The sequence below is a fragment of the Arachis duranensis genome, chromosome 2 (assembly GCF_000817695.3).
Source record: "Arachis duranensis cultivar V14167 chromosome 2, aradu.V14167.gnm2.J7QH, whole genome shotgun sequence".
NCBI classification, from domain to species: Eukaryota; Viridiplantae; Streptophyta; class Magnoliopsida; order Fabales; family Fabaceae; genus Arachis; species Arachis duranensis.
The window spans coordinates 68,799,165-68,827,076 of NC_029773.3; the positions used below are offsets into that span (position 1 = coordinate 68,799,165).

Consider the following 27,912-nt stretch of genomic DNA (forward strand, 5'->3'; position numbering starts at 1 on the left):
TTGAAGATGTGGGTTCTCAATGCATAGATTGCTATTGTCCAAAGCAAATGGGTCCTGTGTTGTGGGACATGCTTTGCTTTTTAATAAGTTGTTATTATTGTTAGCTTCTCTCTCACTCATAAATGACTCAATGTAGTGGAGCAGTGACACAAATGAATGCAAATTCTACTGTTATTTAAGCAATAATTCTGTTTTTTGCATCCTCCCAATATATCATAAGATATAAAATCATGTATATGTTTTTACGGTAATATTAGAAAGACAAAAGAAACGGTCAGAATTTATTTTATTTAATATTTATTAATTATTATAATAATTAATAAATATTAAATAAGATAAGTTATAATTATTTTTTATTAATTTTTTTTGTTATCAAATATTTTTGATGTTTTTATTGCCTAACAATTTAGTAAGGGTAGTTCGTTTACAAACACTCTGTATTAACGCAAGATTATTTAAAAAGAAGTTGCATTTAAAGAGTATAATACACGCAGTTTAACTTTATAATTACACTAGTAACTATTTTTACAGTTTAAACTCATGATTTAAAAGTCACACGGTGATAACTCAACCATTATTTTAAAAAAAATTTCATTGCCTAACAATTTAGTATGAGATAAAACTTTTTATGACTATTATTAGATCTTGATTTGTTGATTGATCATTTTTTTCTAAATAAAAGATAAAAAAAATTTAGTATAAAATAAAATAAAATAAGCATATAAGTTGTTTAAATTTATATAAATTCTTGTGTAAGTAGATATATTAGATATGAAATTATTTATATATATTAATCTAATGAATTAAATTTTAAAAGATGATTTGGTTGTAACAATTAGGCTTCCAATGTGATTAGATATCTAAAGTGATAATATTTTTGAAGCAATGCATTAAAAAATAATCATCGTTGAATTTGTAATTTTTATCATGGGTGAGTTTTATTATTTTGATTTAAAAGTGATTAAATTTTCACTTTATTACTTTATCAACCTTTTTAATTTAAAAGAACTTGATCCAACACAACAAATTATCAGATGAAATTGTTAAAATAAATTGTAAAAACAGTAAAACTCTTAAAAATTAAGAGCTGTATAAAAAATAAAAAATAATGAACTAAAAACACTATAAAATTTCAATTCAAAATAATCTTTTAGTATAACTAATATGTTTTCTCAAAAGACACATAATAAAATTATTATTAATATAAATTTTTAAATTTGTTCTTTAAATAAATACAAAAGAATTGTATTATAAATTTAAATTTTTTATATTTTTAACAAAAAAAATTTTAATATGTAATTTTAATATGTGTCTTAAAAATAGAAGATAGCTAAATCCTTTTTTTTCTTACCAAGATTTCTTGCATTTGCTCTTTTGCTTAATTTTAACCCTTTATATATTTTTACAATTCTACACACAAAATAAATGGGTAAAAGCATTTCGGTAAATAAATATGCGTAAGATACTAAAATAGTGAGCATTAAGTCATTAACCCAGCATTTACGGTTTCAATTCCTTAAATTATGTAAAGGGAGTCAATGATTGTGCGTGAATAAGGCACTCCGATTTCTATTGTTCGGTGCTTTCTTAATTATTTTATTTTATTTAATTTTCTATGGTTTCTTTAAGCAGTTAAAGAGGCGCGAAAGAAGGGAAAGGAAGGAGGGTTTTGTTCACAAAAAGTCAAAAAATGTAAACTCACTGAAACAGGAATGAAAGGAGGGAACAAAGTTGTTAAAACAGGTTCTTTGACAATTTTGTCCCCTTTCTCTTTTTGTCCCCTTTCACTCCTAACTTAATCATTTTAATTTAGGTTTAGCTAATATGTATTGGCTAATTCTATGGTGTCTATGAGTTTTTGTCTAAATTTTGTCTAATTTATTTTTACTTTTTATAGTAAGTTTTAATTTTTTAAAAATTATTTATTTTTATATCTTTTAAATTAAATAATAATTTTTAATTCTTTTTAACAAATAGATACCACCTTTTAAGCATTTATGTATTTACTAAGAATACATATTAAGATTAGTGATTGATTTTTTTTTTATATATAAAATCCATACAAAACTTAAAATTTTAATATATCTATTATGTATTTATTAAAGTAAAAATTTTAAAAAATTTTTATTAATTATAATAATAATTTTTTTGTTTCTCATTGTATTTTCCAATCCGACAAGTTAAAGATTAATTCGTCGCAGATCTGAGCTCCATTAAAAGGTCTATTGTTGGCCAATAAATTACTGCATAACAAAACGGGATTCAAACTCCCGACACTTACTTAAGCGGATGAGTGAATATCAAATAAGACAAATTCTGTCTTTTTTTTTTTTATCTCGCTAATATTATTAATACATATTAACTAAACATGCCCTTTTAATATTCATACTTATAATATTGCTTTGCACCGTTAATTGAATCCTCTTGTCAAGCCATATACATATTGGTGGTCTCACCTTACTTTTAAAACCAGCAAATTAGATATCAATTACTTTTGTCACAGAATTTGTGGACTCCATTGAGAACCCTGTGGGTCTATATCACAAATATTTTAAATGAAAAATAATAGAGACTCAGTTATTTTATATGATTCTGATATATTATTTTTTCTAATCAATACCTTAATTTTAATGTACGGTTAAGAAACCTTTCTAAATAAGACAGGATACAATATATCAGGTTACATGTTACATGTTTCATATGTGTAAAAGTTCCTTATTTTAATTTGTTTGTTAGAAGGTGCTTTCAATACTAAGCTCAAAAAGTCTAATAAATAAACTATTAAAAAAAATTTCTAAATTATGAATTCAATAAATCCTCGTTTCACAAGTTTTAGGGTATGTTTGTTAGGATGATGAACGGAGAAAATGGCAAAGAAAAGAATGATAGCAGGATGATAGTAGGGCTACTTAATGGAGCACTAAAGGAATTATTTTATAAAAAATATTATATATACATACAAAATCAATCATTAAATTAACTACTAATTTTTAATATATATTTTATACTTTAACATATATTCTATTTAAATATGATGAAAATGATTTTTGCAAAAATTGGTAAATATCTTAGGTTATATTTGATTTTATAATAGAATAAAACACGATACTAATAATATATGATATAAAGAATAAAACACAGAAATTAATATTTTATATTTTATTTAATGATAAATTAAATATAATATAAAAAATTATGAAAAGTCTAATTTATTTTTTCACACAAATATAAAAAAATATATAATAATAAAAACTATAAATATAAAAATTATAACGAAAACAAAAAAATATATATCTCTTATTATTAGTATCTCTATACTGCTCTTATTAAAAATATAAAATATACTAATTTAATATCTTAAAATATAATATTGTGTTTATATTTCACTTATCAAATATAATTTTGTATTTTTGTATATTTTTATCTCAGTGTTTTATATTTATAAATAAATAGTAACGTTAATAAAGAATTAGGCCAAGAAAGGTCAAATAAAGAGATTGTGATTGATTTGCATTTATTTTGGAGTTTTTTGCAATTAAATGTGACGTGGGTAATAATGTTAAACTTCTAAGGCTGATACACCGAAGGAAATTTCTGACTGTACACCAATAAGGGCGTTGGGTTTATATATAAGGTGGTGGCAAATATATAAAACTGGTTCGTTGGAGATTCACACACAAAATAAGAAACACAAATACATGATGAGATCCTTATAGCAAACGAGGAAGTGCATTGGCTTAGAAAAGAAGATAGTTTTGCTAATTAATAAAGTGGAGTTTCATGAACTCTATGATTCAGATGGAAGTTTGTGGTCGATCAAGTAATTTGTGGGTCTCAAACTTCCAACAGCGGAGAGTAAAACCAGCTTGAGAGAGTGTTAAGTTAGACTAACCAAAGAGAGTGAAAATAGCATTGTGTAAAGATTTGAGTAAAAAAATTGGATAAAAAATATTTTTTAAAAAGCTTTTTAAAAATTTTAAAAATATTTTTTAATTTTATTTTATTTTAATTTTTTTACAAAATATTTTATTTCTATCAATCATATCCTTAATCGCTAAATTTTTAAAAATTTAGGACAATCCAACAATAATATTTAGGTTAAGTTATATTAAAGGTTATTTTTGTAAAATTATTGTTGAATTGGTTCTAAATTTTTTGAAAAATTAGCTATCAGAAATAATATATTTGATACAAATTAAAATTTTATAAAACAAAATTAACATAAAATAAAACTTCAATATATTTTTAAAATTTTTGAAAAATTTAAAAAACAGAAAATATACTTTATATTACCCAAAATGATTACATATATTACAAAGTCAAAATCTTCTGTGAAGGTGTTGCAAGCAGCAGAGAGATTATGGAAGGATATTGTGATGATTTATACTTTTACTAGAAGTGTTTGGAAGGTAAGGACTTGGTTCCACCCCAAGTTGAATTGTTCCCTAGGTTTGGTCTTATTGGTCGATCAACTTTAGTGACGAGTTGAGTAGATTGATAGCAGAAATAATATTTTTTTTTTTTATAGAAAATATGTAGAAGAGGAAAAATAGACGAAGTAATTAAACAATCTTAAAGAAGTTGTTAAAAGTAGTATGACTTTATTATTGGTTGTTGCTGATAGGAATGGCAGAAATAATTTTGTGGAGTTGATATAATTGATGATTTGCTCTTCTAATTTTATGGTTCTTGATCTTCTAACTTTATGCTGTATATATTGAGCACTTCTTTTATAGAATATAATTTTTTTAAAGAGAAAAAAACTTTTGAATGTTATAGGCCTATGAAAAGATTAAATTGTTTTTTTCTAATTCTAAACTAAGATACAATTGCAATTTGAAAGGTGAAATTAAACTTTTTGGTTCTTTTTAGTTTTGGTCCCCTTCTATGCATTATTATGAGTAGTGTTATAAACATGATTCATCATGGGCTAAGAATATTGGTATCTGTTTATATTGTTTTATTATTTCAAAAGTATAAGGAGAGTATAATAATTAACAATAACATTATGTTAATTTTGAGCAGAACATGAACCAACGGGGTACATTCAGAGAAACCAACTTGAAACAATGCATTGCATATATATCTGCAAAAAAGGAATTCAAAGTTGTATGGCTTTGGATTCGCAAATTTGAAAATCGTGTTCGAAAAAATAAAACCAAAAAGAAAAAGCCTGCTAACCCTTTTTGCAAGCGCATTTGATTTCCTTTTCCACGTGAAAGAAAGCAAAACATAAAGGTTTTCAAAACAAAAGGGAAAAGGAACACTAAAACACTACTTGCATTAAGATGTGGTTCTAGGCTTCTAGCCATCTAATTGTGATATGTGGTTACGTGGCTCATCAACTTATCTTAATATAAAAAAGGTGGAAATCTAAATCTTATTTTGAATATAAATATTATATCTATTGTCAATCATTTGTCTTTAACTATTACACTACGTCTCATATTTATTAAGAATTAAATCTCTAAACAATTTATAAATATAAAATATTTTTTATCTATAAGTTAATTTTTGAATTTCAATTAGATCTACTTAATTTCAGTTCTAATTTAATATTAAAACTGTTTTTGTGTGAATGAACTTTTGAGGTATAATTCGTCTCTTTCGTTGTTATAATACGACTTTTTTTTAATAGAGTAAGAATAATTCAGACATCAAAAAATATAATGAATGGATACTTACAAAAAACATTCCAACAAACAAGTCAATAAATGTTTAAGAGGTATAAAAATTCGATGATTATAGAATATTAAAAATAAAATAAAATTTATCATGTTCGTCCCTAAAATTAGTCATTAAGATAAAAATAATGGTTATTAAGTTGGTAACGAAGATGTTAGTTACAAACAAAAAATTAATGATAATTAAAGCTAAATTATGACTAATAATACACAATAAAAATCGAATTATAAAGTGATGAATCAAAAACTTATATAATCTAATAGTGCTGGGTCATTTATTGTAAATACTAACGTTTTAGAGGATATTTTTTAACATAAAAATAATTAAAAGAACTGTTAAATATGTTTTTATCGCTTTAATTCATTTTAGAATAATAACTAAAATTAATTTCTAAAAAAGTTTAAATTAGATGGTTTAATTTGGTCTTTCAATCAAATTTTATTACATATAATTACCCACCACCTAAAGTGGGACACCTCTTAGAGTAGTAATTGAATTTGAAGTGTGGTCTCATTTGATATCCTAGATGACCATAATCGCGTTGATATGATAATATATGTTGATGATGATATAATATGATATGATATCTTCCACCGCTATGGTTCCATTTCCTTTCATGTAGATGGAAACAACAAAGTATTGAGGGTCAATTAAGTCAAAGTGTTTAGCAGGCATGTGTATGTGGTAAACATGACTGTATGCATGGTGGGCAGGATCCCTAAAGTCATGGACATGTGCATTGGTAGTTAATTTTTATGTACCAACTTTTCATCGTCAACTCATTGTATTCGAACAAATGGGACAATTTCTCATACTCATTTATTACCCACCTTTTTTGCAAAAAATACCTCCCCTCCAACACTCTTTTGCTACTCGCATTTTATCTATATCACATGAAGTATACATTGTTAAAATCAAATTGAGTTACTTAAGTACTTAGTCTATTGATGTATATTTATGATAAATTAATTTTTAATCTGTTTGGAAAAATATCTATCAAAAAAATTATAGAATCAAATCTTATTATTTTTTATTAGCAGCCACTTGAGAGGATAAAAAAAAAATTGGCAAAAAACCATTATAAGCCAATACCTTCTAGAATTTACGTATATTAGTCAAACCGAAAATGGTTTCAGTAATGCGCCAGATCATATATTAATATAATTCGAACCAAAGTTCGAACTGCATTTGGTAATAATTTGAACTAGGGCTGTTCGAATTACTAGTTAAGTGTTCTTAATAAATCGAACCAGGTTGGTTCGAACTATGAATGCACGTAATTCGAACCAGGGTGGTTCGAATTATAGAGAGAGAAGTCGGCCAAAGTTATTCGAACCAGGCTGGTTCAAATTAAACAAACCATAATTCGAAGGAGGCCGGTTCGAATTAGTGGGAGACAGAGCTCTATATATATGGTTGTAAACGTGAGTTGGTCTCATTAGAGGGAGTAAGATGGCTAGTGAGGAGAGTTTTGTTGTTTTGGTTCACCACAGAGGATCCATTAAGAGGAAAACTCGTTCCGGAGTGAAGTTCACAGATAAGGATCCTCTCTGTATTGTCGTTACTCCTACGACAAGCTTTGATGACCTTGTTAGATCTGTACTGATGAAGCTCGGTCTGGAAGGTGCGAAGCGGGTTAAGAAGTTTTTCTATCACATTCCAATCACGGTGCTCCAGGATACCGTGAAGTATGATTGTTTCACGATTAGTAGTGATGAGGACTTGCAAGTAATGTTTCTTTGTCGGCGGCAGTTTCCGGAGGTGAGAACACCAGAGTTGTTGGCAAAGCTGGTTGATGTGGTATCCAGCTCAGGGGGTTCGAACCGGAATACCACCACTTTAGCCACGCCAGCCGGTTCTAGTTCCCGGCCTGCCGTTGGTTCTTCCTCCGTCCCTGTGTACCAGCCAGTGGTCCAACCTGTCGCCTCCCCGTCTTTTGCTGTTGATCTCAATGGCAGCGTAGGCGACGAGGTAGGTTCAAGGGAAAATTTGCCGAACGCTTTACTGGGCGTTGCACCTCTTGGCGTTGGAGACGGATTGTTGGGTGATGCAGAGGAGGATGACGTCGATCCGGATATGATTGACGATGACAGCGGTGATGATATTAGAGCGAGTGAGCCTGCATTGACGGTAGGTGGTTCTAGCTCTGGCACACAGCAGTATCCACGACATTTTTCCTCTTTGGACTTGGATGCCATGAGGCAGGAGGGGGTTTCTGGGCACTCTGTTGGTCTGACAGAGTTCCAGGTTGGTCAGCAATTTCAGGATAAAGATGAGGCCCTGTTAAGTGTGAAGACTTACAGCATCCGGCGAGGGGTACAGTACAAGGTAGTGGAGTCTGATTATCGCCGGTATGTGGGCAAGTGTTCTGAGTTTGGGAATGGGTGCACATGGTTGATTCGACTGAGTCTCCAGCAGCGCAAGGGCATTTGGGAGGTCAAACGATACAATGGACCTCACACTTGTCTTGCCACCTCCATCTCGAGTGACCACAGGAGTTTGGATTATCATGTGATATCGGCGTTCATTATGCCAATGGTTAGGGCTGATGCATCCGTCAGCATCAAGGTGCTCCTGAATGCCACGGCAACACACTTTGGGTTTAGGCCGACTTACAGGAGGGTCTGGATGGCGAAGCAGAAGGCTGTTGCCCTCATCTACGGTGACTGGGGTGAGTCATACAACGAGCTGCCCAGGTGGGTGTTGGGAGTCCAGTTGACGATGCCTGGTACTGTTGCAGTCCTAAGGACTAGCCCCGTTTGAGTTGGAGGACAGGTAGACGAGTCTCAAGCTTATTTTCACAGACTTTTTTGGACGTTTTCACCATGCATCGAGGCATTCCGTCATTGCAAGCCGCTAGTCAGCATTGACGGCACCCATCTGTATGGCAAGTACGGGAGAACGTTGCTCATCGCAATTGCACAGGACGGGAACTCCAACATTCTACCTGTTGCATTCGCACTAGTAGAGGGTGAGAATGCTGAGTCTTGGACATTCTTTCTCTCCCACCTTCGTCAGCACATGACACTGCAGCCGGGTTTGCTGGTTATATCGGACAGGCATAACGGCATCAAGGCTGCGCTTGAGGCTCCTGACGGAGGTTGGTTACCTCCATCTGCATACCGTGCATTCTGCATTCGACACGTAGCTGCTAATTTTGCCCTTACCTTCAAGGGCAAAGACGCACGGAGGCTTCTTGTAAATGCGGCGTATGCCAAGACCGAGGTTGTGTTTGATTACTAGTTTGATATTCTGCGGTCTGAAAACCCGGTGATGTGTGAGTGGGCGAACCAGATTGATTATTCCTTGTGGACTCAGCATCGTGATGAGGGGCAGAGATTCGGTCACATGACGACGAATATCTCCGAGTGTGTGAACTCAATCCTCAAGGGTGTCAGAAACCTACCTATATCCTCGCTGGTGAAGGCAACATATGGAAGGCTTACAGAACTTTTTTTTCATAAGGGGAGAGAGGCTGAGGCCCAGATGGGAACCGGACAACAATTCAATCAGCACTTGGTGAAGTGTATTGAGGCCAACTTGAAGACGGCCAGGTGCTTCACGGTGACTTTGTATGACAGGGATAATTCCGAGTTCACCGTAGTAGAAACCACTCCGACTGGTTCCTTCTCATTGGGTAGCTACAGAGTATCACTTGCCTCTCAGACATGTGACTGCGGGTACTTACAGGCGCTTCATTTCCCGTGTCAGCACGCACTTGCATGTTATGCCTACTCACGGGTAAACTGGACCACTTATGTTCACAGCGTGTACCGGATTAGTTCGGTATTTAGTGCGTATCGGATGGGATTCACCCCTCCGATTTCAGAGGGTTTCTGGCCACCATACGACGGGCCCACTGTGATACCGGACCCTGACAAGAGGCGTGCGAGAGAGGGTCGTCTGAGGTCCACTAGGATACGAACAAATATGGACGAGGCAGATCCAAACTGTCCAAAGAGATGTGGCCTATGTCGCCAACCCAGACACACACGTCGGAGTTGCCACAGCTGGGTGGATCGTCTCACACTGGGGGCCATTAGTAGCCATATTCTTAGCGTTAGTACTTATTTAGTTAAATTTTATTGTTGATTTTTTTACTTTCATGTATTGTGCATGCTGCGTTAAGTAATGAATATGTTATGTTTCACTTTGAGTCTTGCTACAAGTCCCCTAAATGCAAAATTTAATAAATAAATGTACATATTAGACTGTTATATGATGCAATGATTATAAATAGTCACTGATAAATTCGGTAAACACCCATTTTCAAAGTACAATTCGATGAACAAACAACAAAGGAAAACAGCTCTAAAATAACAACAAAAGTACACATGGCTGTCATACATGAATGAACCCTAAGGAACAAAATACATGAAACGTGAATCATCTAAACAGATGCGAGCCCGTAAAGCAATGACGGGGTACCCGTGCCCTCTGACCTCTGCGGATAAACGGCTCCTCATCCTTGATCTCATCCGCGTCCTCATCCGGGCCAGGCTGTGCAGATGGCGTAAAATGGACGGGTGCCGCAAATGGCCCGGCAACAGACTCTGATGCAGCAGCGTAGGCGGATGGTGGGGTACCTCCCAAACCAAAATGGTCACCAACAGATGCCGTAGGAGGCTCGTTCAGATCAACATCTAAAGGTGCCTGCGTGCCGGAGGTCTGACCATGCCTCTGGGCCTGCATGTCCTCCTGCATGATGGCGGTAATATCCTCTAGAAACTGTGCACCCCCGAAGTCCGCATCAAGCGTATCTGAGGCAAGGAAGTCTGACCACTGTGATCTCGGAATAACCCATGGGGTACCCTCCTGCTGAGGCTGGTCATGGGCGGGTACACCAATGAAGTAATCTCCAAGAGGCCCCGACCCAAGTCCAGCGTCACCAGGGTCAACCCCGTCACCCATACCTGACCCCTACCACTCACCTCCATGTCCGCCATCGTGGGTACTAACACCATCAACTGCAACAGCCCCTGCACCATCCCCGCCCACGGGACCATGCTAATTGTCGTCATCGTCGTTAGGGTCACGACCACGGTGGTCCGTCGCACCACGCCCTCTCCGTCTCCCTCCCTGGTCTCGTCGTCCGCCTCTAGCGGGACCGGCATTGTCATCATCGTCCATAGCCGCATCAAGCCACCTCCACTCACGCTGGCTCCGTCGTGTCCCCACACGAGCTCTACTCTCAACCCGCCGCCTGTCCGGCACGTCCTCAGGACGATCCATGTCAGGAACTCGCCAAGCACCCCACTGTGAGGCCTCAACTGGAATAAGAACGGCTCTCGAATCCCCCAAGTGCATCTCCGGAGACAAGAACCTTTTTCCATGCTGACTCCACCACTCGAGGAACTCATGCGACGGTCCAGGGTTGGCAACAACATCGAACCTCAGCACGGTCTCCGCACGGAAGTCCCAATAGAGATGCCACTTCTGCAAATGGTACGGGAATCATCGATCGCCGGCTCTGCCGTCCTTCGACATCAGAAAGTCGATGTTCAGGGCGGGATTCGGACAGGGCTACACCCCTCCTAACTGCGGAAGAACCCTATCTATCTGATGCCATTCTATGATGGCAAAGTTGATCAACGACGTCACAGACCGCCACAACGCCATATGCCGAGGCTCTAAAGCCTCTGGATGCACAACCTGAAGTACGTCGGGACTGCTGTATGGCATCCAGATAAACTGCACGGAGAACTCTCCATTGTCAGGGCAACTCATGGACCCAACTCATAAAGTGTGGTTAAATAAAGAAACTTATTAAGTAGCGTACTCACCTCCCGGTCCTGTAACCGGTCTATCCGCAGCCTCCACATCTGCACTCTAGGACCCTTCTCGCTACCGGAAGGGTTGTATCCTGACCACCTGCATCATACATGTGTCTTATGGCTACTTAAAGGTGTGTTTAGGGTTTGTAATACATTATTAATGAACATGGAGTTATTTATATTAAATTGAAATAGAGAAGGCTGAGTAGAGTACCTCGACGCCAATGGCCAGCTGAACGTCTCATACCCTGCAGGCCTAAACCGAGGAAATCGCCAGAAGATCCAAGACTGAAGTAGTTGAAGTGGGCCTGCTAACTTGACCACATGTCTGTTCGCCACTCGGCTCATGCACCGGTACAACCATGCCAGTGCTGCAGAACCCCAGCTGTAGGTACCCATCTCCTCCAGCCTAGTTACATAGGGAAGCCATCTGATGTGAATGTGGTTGCTGGACTTGTCCGCAAACAGCTACGTACCCAACAACATCATGATGTACGCACGGGCATATCGCCGCACAGTCTCGTCATCGGCTCCCTCGGGGCATTCACCAAAAGTCTCCTGAAACCAGCTGCAGTTGACTACGTATTTCTGAACCTAGCTGGGAGGAGGAACCACTCCAAGCAACTCCTGGAACCACACCCAGGCTGGACGGCCACCCTGGATGTATATCTGGAATTCTGATAGGCAGCCGCTCACGTAATGCCCGTCCACTGGCAAACCCAACTGGTATGCCACGTCCTGAAGTGTGATCGTGCACTCTCCGAACGGCATATCAAACGTGTGCGTCTCTGGACGCCATCGCTCGACGAATGCACTGACAAGGGCCTCGTCTAATCGGAACCATCTATCGTTCAGCCTTGCAAGATGGTATAGTCCGGCCATCTGCAAGTACGGAACGTATCTATCATCGAGTCGCATGCCCTGCTGCCGCCACATGCTCCTGATGCATCGCTGGGGCTGCACATGACATGCACCGCATTGTTAGAACAAGCTTCATAACCAATGACAAACATAACCAAAACGATAAATCATCAACAAAACGTCATACTAAATAAAACCGCATAAAAATCCAAGAACGAGAACCACATGCAAAACAACTACCATAGACCACACAGCTAAACCACTAACATAAAACAGCTTAACTAGAACCACTAACATAAAACAGCTTAACTAAAACCATGAACATAAAACAGCTAACATAAAACAACTAACATAAACCACTAACATAAAACAACTAACATAAACCACCAACATAAAAAAATCAACATAAACCAGCTAACATAAAACAACTAAACCATACCATTAACATAAAATAACTAACACAAACCACTAACATAAAACAACTAACATAAACCACAACATATAAAAACCAATATAAACCACTAACATAAAACAACTAAATCATACCACTTACATAAAACAACTAACATAAACCACCAACTAAACCACCAACATAAAACAACCAACACAAAACAACCAACACCTACCACTAACGTAAAACAGGTAGCATTAAACAACTAACATAAACCACTAACATAAACCACCTAGATAAACCACCAACTAAACCACCATCTAAACCGCATGCAAAACCTCTCAACTAAACCACCAGCAATACCACTACGATTTACCGCTAACATAAACCGCCACTAAAACCAAATGCAAAACCACTAAGTCACATATACCACTAGCACGAAGTTATTTCTGTACTAACCTCGTCGTTGATGACCCCGGCTATATGAGCAGCTCCGTCCAAGCGATATAACCGTGCCGGATCGTCCCCCATCAGCAGAGTATTCCATTCAGGTCTTTGTCGGAGAGAATCTGGGTCGTTTTCTCTGGGATTTGGTGGGATAGGGGAAAGGAAGAATGGTTCGAATGAGGCTGATTCAAACTCCTTATATAGCCGAATTTTGAGTAATTCGAACTAGGTAGGTTCGAATTACTAATGGAGCCACGAGAAGGGTAATTCGAACCAGGTTGGTTCGAATTACATGGTTAGCTATCGTAGGTGTAATTCGAACTACCCTTGTTCGAATTATGTGCAATTTGAGTTCGAACCACATTGGTTCGAATTACGTTCAACGGTTTCTCATCCTAATTCGAACTACACTGGTTCGATTTATTAAGGAATGTAGTTCGAACCAAGCTGGTTCGAATTACATTAAAATTGGCCTTGGCTCATTGCTGAAACGATTTTGCTTTTGGCTTATTTACGTAATTCAAAACTTGCCTTGGCTTATTAGGATTTTTTGCCCTAAAAAAATTACAAAATTAAACTTAATCTAAACAATCATAAATACCTCCATCCTGATATATATATTATATACACCTCATTTTCAGTAAAATTAAGTCCACTACAAAAATATTTATAAACTGCTATACTCTACTGTAATTTTTGGTGGATAACTCCAATTTTGGTTTAATAATACTTATTTAATTTATTTCGTTCAACTTGAATGCCATGATATGAGACTGATCTTGACAAGTTTTCATATAAAAAATAGGAATTTGCAAACATTGCTGTATGAAAAAAATTATAAACAACATAAACATGCTAAAAAAATACCATAGCACACACATATCAATTTGAGCTTGCCTCCTTCCAAATGGCAACGCTATCTTAGCTTATATCTCCTTTGCTTTTGATCATTTCTTCATTTCCAAATTTAGAATTATTGTCCTTCCTATAAGAGCCTCTTGTTTTATTTATATCACTTCTTATATATATACACTTCTTTTTCTTTATTTTTTTCACATCGCACTTGGATATATGGCTAAATTACTTATTTTCACTCTAAAACAATATCTACATTTCCGTAGTACTTAGAATGCACCCTTGGAACATACACTTGGAACTAAGACCATCTCCAATAGGAACTCATTCCAATTTCTGTTTATAGTCTACTTGTTATAAAAAGTAACTCCACATCAGCTTTTGCATTATAAACGATAAATAGGAACTTAAAGTATCTCTCTCTTCTCCATTATGAGGAACTAACTTTAGTCCCTGTTGTGGTCCCACTTAATTAATTAATTAAAATACTTAAAATTAATGTAATTAATTTTTTTAATAATGTAATTTAAATATTTAAATTTAAAAATAATTCACTATTAAAAGATATTAATATGAAATAAATTCATATATAACAATAATACACAATAGATAATTCGGGGTTAAACTAATTTGTAAAATTACTTAATACAAAGAAAAACATAATTAAACTCTAAAGTTGACGACAAGCATTGTGAAATTGCCATATGTGTTCAATCAAGTCCTCTTTCAATTGTCTATGTTGCTGCCTATTTCGAAGTTGCGCATTTTTTGGAGAAATTGATGGTATGGTGCAAAATCTTCTTCTCCCAGCTGAGGTTGTGATAAGCCATTTTCAACATCATCATACTCTAAGCCTTGAGCAAAATTTCCTGCATAAGTGTCTCTTTCATCCTCAACAATCATATTATGAAATATAATACAAGCTCTCATTATGTTGGCAAGCTTCTTCTTTTCCCAAAAATGAGCTGAACCACGTATAATTGCAAAGTGTGCTTGCAACACTCCGAATGCTCGTTTCACATCTTTTCTTTGCCCTTCTTGGTATTGTGCAAATAACTTGCGTTTCTCCCCTTGTGGCTTTGAGATTGATTTGACAAATGTGGCCTATTCAGGATAAATACCATCTGCTAAATAGTATCTCATTGTATAATTATTATCATTAATAGTATAATTTACCTCCGGAGCACGGTCATTTAGAATATCATCAAACACTGGAGAATGATCTAACACGTTAATATCGTTATTTGAACTAGAAACTCTAAAGAACGCATGCCATATCTAAAGGTCTGAAGATGCTAAAACCTCAAGTACTATGGTTGCAAACCCACAATAACCACTCATGTACATACCTTTCTACGCCTTTGGACAATTTTTCCATTGCCAATTCATGCAGTCAATGCTACCCAACATGCCAGGGAAGCCACGACCCTCCGCCATTTGTAGTAGGCGTTGTATGTCATTTGGATTGGGTTTTCGCAAGTATTCATCCTCGAACACTGAAATGACACCTTCAACAAATTTTTCCAAGCATTAAATTGTAGTACTCTCGCCTATGCACACATAATCATCAACAACATCAGCTGCTACGCCATATGCTAACATCCGTATCACAGCGGTACATTTCTGGAGTGGTGACAAGCCTCTTCTTCCAGTTGCATCAACCCTCTATTGAAAATACGGATAGACGTTTGAGAGAGCGTCTACTATCCGAAGGAACACATGTCTTTTCATTCGAAATTTTCGTCGAAAAATGTCAGCATTATACACCAGTTCATCTGCAAAGTAATATTGGAAAAGGCAATCATGTCCTGCTTCTCGATCTCTGTTGATCCATCTACGAGTAATTGGGATAGAGCTTCTATCGATATCTTCTTCTTCTGAATCTTTGAGTAAATACTCATCGATCCAATTATCTATGAGTGTGTTATCTTGCCGTCTTCTTTTGCCATATAAAACCTCATTAAACATATCATCAAAATTTCTAGCCATATCTAAAAATGTAATTTTTAGTTCTCTTTCGAGGTGAAAAACAAGAGTTGAAGTGGAGTTGCGGAGTCATTGATAGTTGATATTTATAAGTGTGTCTGCAATAAGTACCTTAACAGCTAGTTAACGACTAGTTTTACAACGGCTAATTTTGCAACAACGACTAGTTTTGCAACAGCTACTTAACGACTAGTTTTGCAACGGCTATTTAACGGCTAGTATTTACAACGATCACTTTCATGAACAATAACGACACAATAATATTGATTAATTTAAAAATTTATATCAGAAATAAATAAAACAAACTACATCACATACCAGTAATACGCAATAAAAATAAGAACATACTACATAACTCTACGAATACAAGGAACTATTAAGTAAACCACTTGGCGATTATTTTCTCACATGCAATCTCATGAAGAGCTCGTCGTTTTTCACTCATTGTAGACGTATCAGCATTAAGTATTTGCATATCCATCTCCATTTCCCTTTCCTTGGCCATCCTTTCCATTTTCCTTTATTTTGCTTTTATCTCCATTTCTTTAATATACCTCTGAGTTTGTAATTCTTGTTCTTTCATTGCCGCTTGAGCTTGTAATTCTTGTTCTTTCATTGCCGTTTGAATTTGTAACTCCTTCTCTTTGATAGCCATAATCTTTGCTCCATGTTCCTTCTCCTCTTCTCTTTCTTTTTCCCTATTCATTAGTTCCTTTTCTCTAACATTCTTAATATCTTTCATGAGAGATAATTTTTTAACAATCGATGATTTTCTTTTGCTAAAATCTTCAGACACTTGTGCTTTTCCCTTACCTTTTCGCTTGCTCTTCTTTGATCCTTGTGGGCGAACGGGAGAGTTCACACCGGGCTCGTCAGCCGACAGTGTTTCTAGGTTTGATGAGGATGAGTATGCTCCAGTTGCACTAACCTTGGTTCTCTTTAAGCCGCCACTCTGTGTAGGTAGTTGGCTTCTCCATTTTTGCTCCAACCGAAGCATGTTCCAATGCCTCTCAAAAGTGAATTTTTGACCATAATTTGTGGAATAAAGTTTATAAGCCAACTCCTTTATATCATTAGCGTTCGAACCACTCCTTATGTTTCGACTTGTTCGATCGTAGCAACCAGCAAATTGTGCAACAGCCTTGTTGACCTTATACCATCGTTTCTTACATGCAACTACTCCCTTGTCATGTCGGAGCAAAATTCTACACAGTAGCTATGAATTCGACTCCAAAATATTTTTCCCTTTTGATCGGTACCAACTACAGGGTCAGTTGAAACATTTAACCATCCACTGATCAGCATCTCATCCTCTTTCCAATGCCAGTGTTGAATACTATCTTGCCTCCAATCTTCAATATCATCATCATTAAGGTTGATAGCATCTAATCCACGAGAGTTGGTAAAATCTGAATATTGCAAATTTTGACTATATTGTATATGAGTCTGAGAGGATGGGTTAGAAGAGCCACTAACACCAGATGAGTTATGTCTTGATGCACTGAATTGAGTTGGAAACGGCAAAGAAGTTAGAGTAATATTTTCGATAAAGGGTTAAATATGGATGAAAATGGAAAATGGGGTGTTTGTGAATTTTGGTTTTGCGGTTGGAATATAGGAAATTGATTATTATAAGGAGTTTGAAAATTGAAATTAAAAAGATTTTGTGGATTTAGATTTTGAAATGTATTTGGTAGTGTGAAGTTTTGATTTGGAACTTAAGAGTTTGAGGTTTGAGATTGTTGGGTATTTGAAATTTGAGAAAAGTTTTGTAAGTAATTGAAGAAAGAGTTAAGTTGGTTTGGATATATTTTTTCGAACAAAAAATAATAGTAGTAGAACTTTAATTTCGTAAACTTGGAAGAAAATGAAGAAGAGTAGTAAAGAGTGTGAGAATAGAAGTATATCTAAGTGGTATATATAGAATAACAAAATATTAATTTATTAATAATAACGGTAACATAATAACGACTAATTTCTAACGGCTAATTTTACAACGACTAATTTTACAACGGCTAATTTATTATAATAATATAAATATAAATAATATTGTAATTTAATTATTTAATATAATTATTTATTTAATTATAATTTCATATAATTATTTATTTAAAAGGGACAAGTTACCATTGAGTGTCCATGAGTTTTTTTGAGGGACTCCTCTCCTTTAAATTAAGTGAAACAACTCATTTTGCTGTTTTTTCAAGGGATGAAACCAAAATTTGTCAGAAAAAGTAAATTAGAACTCACTCATTGGAGTTGGTCTAACAAATAACAACTCACTTTAACACATTTTTAATTAAAATAAAATAATAAAATAAAGCAACGACATACAACACAACTATATTTATATCTCAACCAAAAGGAAGAAGCGAGAAAGGAATAAATGAAGTTAGATTATAAAAAAAATACTCCATATGTAAATTCTAAAAATTAGCATATATATATATTACATAAATTTTTTAATAAAATAATCAACTATAAAAATAATGGATGCAAATTTAATTTGTCATATTCGATTTTTTTTAATATCATAATGAAAACTATTTATAAAACACCAAATACATATTAATGATGATTTATCGAAACCTAATCTTTTATGTGCATGAAACATGATTAATTTCTAAAAGATCCTTTTATTCACAAATAAGTTCAATAATCTTTTAAGAGAAAAAAATGCAAATGTAGATATATCAATAGGCAGGCGAACTATTTTTTTTAATATTGGATTAGTTGAGTAAAATTTTTAAAAATGATGTAAATTATGTGTTATACGTTGTTATGAATTTTTAGTTTTTTACAAAATGTTAATCTTTTTATAATTAAAAAATATTATTTTTACAAAATATCAATGATGTCATTTTTTATAATTAAAATTTTATTTTTATTATAAAACGCCAATAATATTTTGTGCTGCTACTACAAACCGTGTAAACCACTAAAATAATTAAATATTTTTGTATTTCACGTTAAAACATCCATGTTTAAAAAAAGAAAATTAGCCACAGGTAGGCATAGCATTTGGTCAGATCAAAAAGCAAATATATAACAATTGTAAAATTAAATGCATGCGCATAAGCTGCTTTTCAAACTAAGTTGGAGAGAGGCTTTTAGGCAGCAGCAGAGTAAAACTCCCAGACCAAAAAGAAAAAAGAGTATAATAACTAAAGTAATAATCATTCTTTGTTATGGGGAGATGTCAAATACTAGCTAAGAACAATCATCATATCAAATGAGTGATGCTACATTGTTAAAAAATGCTACAACTTTTACCGAAAATTAGGGATAGTGTTTTTTGGATAACATAAAATAGTGCTGCCACTTATATATATAGACATGACGATATGCACGATAAATGGCTCCAAAATCTGAAAATAATGCTTGGACGAAGTTAAATACCATACTTTGAGAATATCTGAAGATATATTGAAACAGCCTCTGAAAATAGTTCAAAAGCAAATTCATCTGTTGTGCTTATTGTCATAATAAAACGAACCATTGATTGATTTAAAGAAAGCATGCCTTAGAAAATATGGTCTAAACGGAAACGTTGACCCCAATCAAGGTCACCATTGAAGTGTTTGGATGGGTTGAGAAGGAGTTGAATCAAGAATCCTTCCTGAATTTATAACTTTAAACATTTTTGCTGTTAAGTTTGTAAAATTTGTCTCATCTCGAGTTATGCTAAAGGAAAAAGAGATGACATCACTATGTATTCTGATTTAGTGTTTTTTTTATGCAATGAATCTACATTTAGTCTTTGTTATATTATTAATAAAATTTTTATTATAATTAGTCAGATTACAAATATTAATATTAATAAATTGCAACCCTAATTTATTTAGTATTCCAAAGGTTACACTAAATTCGTAACCACTAAACTTCTACCAAAATCAAGTCAATTCTAAGTGCTAATCCAATTTTAAAAAAAATTGCATAAATTTCGTTTGAGTTTATATCTCCAAATCACCACTAAACTTCAACTAATCCTAGCTAAATCTCTAAGTGCTAAACCAACTTAAAAATTAAAAACTAATCTTAGTTCAAGCTATCAAAAAATTTCATTAACAAATTCAAAATGAATATTATAACTTTTTTTCAAACTTATCTCTCTTATCTTTTTTTCTCTTGTGATTTTTATTGATTCCTCACATAATCAAACTTTTTCCCAAACCTTTACCCTTCAAATTTTAGATTCCAAAGTCTTCTTCTATCTCCTTCTACCTTCATCCCAAGCATTGTCTCATCACTATCACCGTTGTAACCCTCATGTTCACCCAAATACCTCCCTCTCTCTCCCCCCTCTCTCTCTCTCTTTCCTACGTCCATCAAACATTACCGTTATGTTATTTTTCTATGTGTTCGTCGCTCACAGTCTCTACCATAAATACAAACACACTTGCCTCCTTTTTTAAAACTCCTGCCTTCTTCAATTTGTGTAATTCCTGTGTAATTTGATTTAAGGTTTATTTTTTATTAAATTGTTCTAATTTAGATTTTTTTCTTTATAATTTTAGTTTAGGGTTTAATAATTTTTTTAAATTTTATATAATTTTATGTTATATAATTGGATTTATATAATTTGTTTTGTGTTAATTTGTGCAATCTTCTTCACTAATCTATTCCTACCTCACGCAACTTGTACTTCCTTTGTCTCTCCTACTATAAGTGCATTTTTAATTTATTGATGTAGAAAATGAGTTTCTAAATTTAGATGTTTTATATGGTATATAATTTGAATTTTTCATTTGCTGTTGTTTTTAATTTGAGTTGGGTAGGTTAGAGATAATTTTATTTTCTATTGGTAAGAAAGAGGAACTCTTACTTTGCAAGGGCCAATTTCGCTAAGTACCAAATACCTGTCATTAATTTTGGTGTATATATATATATATCCATTTTATTTTCTCAAAAAATTTTAGATCAGACACTTTAGTTCTCAATTAAAATTAATTATTCGATCGGTTCCTAACAATCAATTCCGTCAATCACTTAGGTCCTTGACTCCGTCAACTCTATCGGAAGACAAAATAGTCCCTAACAACTCTGACAGGGGACAAAATGATCCCTGACAACTCTAACAAGGAACAAAATAATCTCTGACCCCTTTATTCGAAAACGATACTGTTCTTATCCAATTTTTATCATATCTTGCATAATTCTAACATTCATACTCTCCTTCTTCTCCTTTACAGTCTTCTTTTCCATCTTTTCCTTCCTCCTCTTTAACTCCAAGATTAAGCCATGGTGTAATTGTCACACGTGTCGCACCTACCTTAACATGTCATAGACCACACACTTTCTAAATCTCTGTGACTGGTATATCACCTCTTTTGCACTTCACCCACCAGAAGCATCTACTTCCATGTCCTCAATAACATCACCTCCAACCCCAACAACATCCACGACATCCTCAATACCAAGTTTCACAACTATCCCAAGGACACGCCTTTCTCCACTCTCCAGCAAGTAATATGGATTGTTGGATATTAGGACATCATGAGAAGATTCTCCTTCGATATCATATGCAAATTCTCACTTGAAATAGACATCGAGTGCTTCATTTCTTCTTTCCCGGAGTTCAAGTTGGCAGACAGCTTCGACTTCGCATCCAAGCTATCAATACAACGAGCAATGTCGCCGTTGCCGCTCATATGAAAACTGAAGCGATTACTAAACAATAGTTTAGAGAAGAAGCTGAAGGAAGCGATCGGAGTGATGGATAATGTGGTCATGGAGATGATAGGGTAGAGGAGGAGGGAGATGGTAACGACGACGATGAGTCTTAACGAATCAGACTTGCTGTCTAGATTCATAGGATCCATAGAAGACGACAAGTAGTTGTGAGACATAGTTATTAATTTCCTGAGTATGAATTGGTTGAGGACAAGTTGAGGACTTTTTTTCTTGTGAACATTAAAGTTATAGAGTGTGCATTGTGTAGCTTGAAGTTATAGTGTTAGACTGTTAGTGTTATGTGAGATATGATGAAAATTGGGAGAGAACAATGTCATTTCCGAATAAAAGAGATCAGGGACCATTTTGTCCCCTGTTATAATTGTCAGGGACTATTTTGTCATCTGTTAGAGTTGACGGAATAAAGGACCTAAGTAACTGACGGAGTTAATTGTTAGGAACCAATCGAGTAATTAATTTTAATTGAAGATTAAAGTGTCTAGTCTAAAATTCTTTGAGAATCAAAATGGGTATATACTCTTAATTTTGAAAACTTCTTAAATTTTTTACAAGTAGCCTCTTTAAGAAGAATGCTTTATTGTTTGCAAATTTTTTATTAGTTTTGAAATTATAAAAAAGTAAATTAGATAATTTTGAATTATTAACAATTTTTTATTTAGATTAGTTTATTTTTAGTAAATGTGATGAATTAGTTTATGTTAATTTGGTTTAATTAGAGATTAAGACTTGTTAGGTATATATAGAATAACTAGTTAGTTAGTTAGTTAGAGTGATTAGGTTAATTAGGTTAAATTATTTAGGTAATTTAGTTAGTTAGGTTAATTAGTTAATTACATTATTTTAATTTTCACATTAGGTTAAGTTTAGTTATTTTAGTTTCAATTGGGGTAAACAAGTCTCCTTTTTGGAAAAATTTGGCCCGATTCTAAAGTGGCTCAAGTCAGATTCAGAAAATAATATCACTTAGGAAGAATTCAGCTGAGTCCAGGCCACGGCCCGAATCACCCGGCATGATCCGATGAGGGATGCCAAACAAAAGAATAACCAATCAATCTGTAGTATCATTCCATTTTCAGTATTCTCATTTTCCAGACCTCTAACTAGGGTAGACCTCTTAGTCATCTTTTAGTCTCAATTCCTATCTTTTTCGTACTATCTACCATCACTAATCTCATTTAATCTTCTTTCCTGCGTCAGTTTTGGTTTGCTCTACTTCTGTTTCTCCATGCAGTCGCTACTTTGCTATACTTCTTCTATACTACACTACTTTTGTTCTTCTCGCGTCGATGTGTTGTATAGCGAAATGTAAACTTCTTCGTGCTGTTCGAGACTCAATTCTGCCAACACCATCTCTTGCGAGGGTCAGTCCCATCACCACCACCAGGCCTTACGAATCTCAATGATGCCACCACCAATAGTTCCTACAAAGTTTGGTCCCACAACCACCTCAACTCAGTCACACCTTTTTCTTTATTTTTAAGCTTATTTCAATTAAACTATTATTTTTTCAAAAAAAATTAAGATTAGATTATAATTAAGTTCAATCATGCCACTACTTCAGATAATTTGTTTTAAGGGATAAGTACTATTTTGATCCACATAGTTTATGATAAAAATCTAAATTATCCTTAATATTTTTGTTATTCAAAATCATCTTTAACGTTAAATTATTTTTAAAATTATCATTTTATTAAAAAAAATAAATTTTAGACCATTTTACCCTCATCTCTCTAATCTCTCTAACCTCGTATAAGTGCATGATGCTTATTCTTCGTGAATTTCGATAAAATATTCAATTTTTTCACACAGAATTCTCAATCAACACCACCTTGAACAGATAATCCTAATATTCATCAGCGCTATATGCTTTCATTTTTGCCTCAATCACAGAGCCAAAGAAAAAGAGAAAAAAATCAACAAAAAAATCAACCACTCCTAAAAACTTCACATTTACATTAATCAATGGTGTCCCCAAAACACCTCCATCTTCTCCACTTCTCAAATTTTTCTTCACCATCAATACATTCAACAATAATAACAATAATTAATATATTTAATTTAAAAATAAAAAATAAAAATAAAGAACAAAATTATTTTGTTTGGTCTATATTGATAGTAGATTAGATGATAGCTTAGATAATGAAAAATTGGTTTGGGTGTGTTTTACTCTTTTGTGATATATAGTTGGTTGTTTATGTTTTTACGACACTTTGGCCAATTGCTAATTTTGGTATTAGAGAGAGAGGGGGGAAGAAGGGAGGGAGGGAGAGAGGGAGAGGAAATAAGTTGAGATTAATAATATATCTTTGCAACTCAGTTCAATTATCCAGTGTAACTCAATTTAATCCATAAGACTCTTATAATTACCAAAAAATATCTTTGCATCAATATCGATTTATAACAATTCTCGAAAATAAAATGAGTTTACGGAAAGCGCCCCTACCTCAATCGTGACTCAATACGCAACAAAACTTCATTTTCTCTCGACCTGCAAGGGTGGCAGCCGCAACCTCAATTCCAAACCACTTTCGCAGCAACCACAGCAACTCTATTCGCAACATATAATAATCAAAACTTAATCTTATAATAATTAACGCCAAAATATCTTAGCGTAAAATAACAGAATAGTGACTAAAGAGCTTTCCAAAATAAAATTGCTTACCAAAACTAAGAAGAAATGATTAAACCAAGTAGTGGCAGCCCCCGGCAGTGGCTCCGGCGGCTGAAGACCCCAACAACTTGCAAAACCCAGAGGTAGTGGCAGAACAGGGCCATTTTCCCCAAATCCTCCAATAGCAGCCTCCCTATTTTCTTTTCCATTCGCGTTCCTCTCCACGACGGATCTTGGTGACGGCGACTCCACCCACAGCGATGGCGACGGCGTGAAGCAGTGCCCCTTCCTTCTCTTATTCACGGTGGCTCTGATAGCAATGACAAGGCATAGCGGCGGCGGTAAAGCCTAGTGGCAGCAGCGATGGGTCAGAGGCGCTCCTTGGTCGATGACGCGCGTGACGAGTCCAACGGCGGTGGGAACAGCCGCGAGGCTATGGTGACGCAGGCTCCCCTGTTGGCGAGTTCTCTCTTCTCTGATCTCGCGTTGTGTGTGTTTGCGTTGAAGCTGGGGTTTGGAAAGAAAAAAGATGGCGGCTGCTGTTAGTGTTAGGGGTTAGGGTTAGATTAAATTAAGGTATATTGTATTGATTTGAAATCCAATTTAATCTCTTAAAATTATTTTAAAAATATTACTTAATTATCAATTAACTAATTAGCTTTTAATTAAGTATTCTAATTTAAAATTAGAGATAATATAATTTATTTTCTTTGTTTATAAAATTAAAGTATTAAATTCTAAAATCTCAATTATTCAAATTAAATCATATAAAATTCTTATTCTTTTAAACTACTAAAATTTATAATTTAAATATAGAAAATTGCTCAATAATTATAAAATTAAATAAAATTTCTAGCTTAATTATCAAAACTTGGTTTAGTTGCTTTTAATAGAAGAATTTCTGAAAATAAAATCTTTAATAAATAAATAAATTGAAATTAACTCATAATAAGATTTTCCAAAAATTTTGGGTCTTACACTTTCCACCTCAAGAGTACTGGCAGTAGCTGATATCCTCTCTTGAGTAGATGAGAATGAGCTAAGATAGTCATAACGTCCTTCTCCATCAGATTGTGGTTGAGCAAGAGACTGAGTGCTATGAGCTTCTTCAGATGAGACAAGATATAGGGCGATTAAGAGGACTGTACGGAGTACACTTGAGGAGAGAGACACTCACCATGATGACTGAGGTGGTTCAGTTTCTTTTTCAATTCCTATTTTCCTTTTGCTATTATTATGTTATTTTCCTTTCCTATTTTCTGTTGCTTATTTTCTATCTTTTGCATGATTTTCAGTATTTTTAATCTTCTAGCTTTAGTTAGTTGTTTAGTTGTTTTTTATTTCTATCTTTTAAAAGATGTCTCATGTACCACTCACTGAGTTTGAATCCAAAAAGAAAAGAAAAGAAGAGGTGTAATGCATGAGAAATTGAGTTATATTCAAGAGTTGTCTTATTTAATTAGATGTGGTGGTATTTATCTGTGACCTTGAATGCATAATAAGAACAGTGCATATTTGAATTTGAATCAAAGGACGTTGATATATGAGAGACATAAATTTAGATAAGTATTATGAATTCTCTAATTTAAGCAAAAAATTAATCCTTGAAGAAAAAAAAACAACAAAAGAAAAATAAAATAAAAGGCAAGGCCCAAGACTCTGAGTATCAATGGCTACGAAAGTTAAGAATGATCAAAAGATCAAAGAGTTATTTTCCTAGCTATATGCTTATGGTGTGACTGTGCAAGGAACTCTTGAGACAGAGTACTTAAAGTCAAAGCCAAGTGTAGGAAAGAGTATACCAAAGGCTCTAAGTACCGCTGACTGGAAAAGTTCAATAAAAAATATCAGAACTCAAAGCATTTCCCAATTAAGTGCTTGTGGTATTTCTGTGTCAAGCAAAACTTGAGATAAAATATTTAGAGTCACGGCTAGGCTCAAGATGCAAATCACCAAAGAAAAGACAAGAAAATGATGTGTTCAAGGATTAATCAAAAGCTAAAAGAAAGAGAACTCATAATACTATCCGGATTCTAGTTTCGAAGGACATCAGCACTCTTGAGCTTCAAGGGATAGTGAGGTGCCGAGACAATTCATTATCACAGTGTTGTTAGCCCCACTCAGAAGATACATAGGAGCTAAATTGAAAACTCAACTCTCGTGCAAACCCACATCTCAGGTTCATATTGTTTTCAGTTGCTTGAGGACAAGCGTAACACCCATACTATTAGAATGTCACGCTTCTGGCTATGCCACTCTGATAGTGAAAAGTATTACGATAACTTCATATATTTAATAATAAAATATGAGTCTTTAACTCGAAATCATATCGCTGTTTTCTTTTTAATAAAAATGGAAATACTTTTTAACTGAAAATAAATAAGCATATACATATATACAAAACCTCTTACTCAAGTAACTTACAAATATTATATACATACATGTTTTTATAGTCACGACTCCTATCCATCTTACAAGAAAGTAATAATAAAGGCGAGAAAAACTCTATAACATATATATACAAACAAAAATAATATATCAAAGAACTTAACAAAAACTCCGCAAGCTTCCTCGTCCGTCCTAAAAAGATAAAATTATAGGGGGTGAGAACATCGTTCTCGAAAGGGTTCTCAGTAGAGGGTTTAAGAATTGTCATAAGAAGATACGTTCAAAGAGAAGAATTGATTTCAAGATAGTGACTATCGTTCATCTTATGAATCTTTTTTAAAATCCAATGGCTAATCATCCAAAGATCGTTTCAAAACCAATATTTAATTATCCAGAAATTCAAAACCTTTCTTTTCTTATAGAAAAATTTTAATCAATTTTCTAGACTGTATGAATGACCAACCTGTTCCAAGTATAAGTTCATTAAGTCTATGCTGAACCAGCTTGATTTTTCATACTTTACTAAAACCTCAATCAAAACCAATCACGGCCCCAACTCAAGCAACTCAATCAAATCAACAATCAAATAATCATATCATGAAAACAATCCTTAGCTTTACCACCACCAACATTAGGGATCTATCAGTTGCACACATATACAATACAAACAAGGAAAACACAAATAAGATGCAAATACAGCAAGTAAGCCAAATAGAAGATAAGCATAGTTAAACAAATAGGCAAACCAAAACAATGCACACCCAAGCAAAATATACAAATGCATATGATATATGCATGTCCTATGGCTGATGATATTATTTGTCGGTTATATAGCCAACTCGACATGTCCTAGTAGCTAACTATTGGACAGTCCCTCTGTATGCGCATTCCCAAGCTCAATAATATCCATGGGAAAAAATCCCAAGCTCATCCATGGGGGAGACAAACCCCAAGCTCAAATTCATATATACATGCATGTCCATGGAGAAACCCGAGGAGTTAAAGTGCCCGATCACATCTTACGTATAAAGGGTCAACAATTTGTCTCAATTTTGGAAGTCTCATATCCCATTGAATCTCAAATTTTTCATTCCTCATTATCACACCTCCTATTCTGTTCATCAACAATTCAAACTTAGAACATAATTCATTCTTTTCTAAATAAATCAAACTTAAAACATATAATCTTTAAAACCAAATCTTTCTAAATAATCACTTCA

The 27,912-nt window shown here is 34.4% G+C and overlaps 2 pseudogenes; one reads left to right on the forward strand and one right to left on the reverse strand.

Moving 5' to 3' along the window:
• The first annotated feature begins 7,137 nt into the window (after positions 1-7,137).
• On the forward strand, positions 7,138-13,585 carry LOC107474793 (uncharacterized; annotated as a pseudogene).
• A 1,154-nt stretch (positions 13,586-14,739) lies between these two features.
• Positions 14,740-16,002, reverse strand: LOC127744953 (uncharacterized; annotated as a pseudogene).
• Between the last annotated feature and the right edge of the window lie 11,910 nt (positions 16,003-27,912).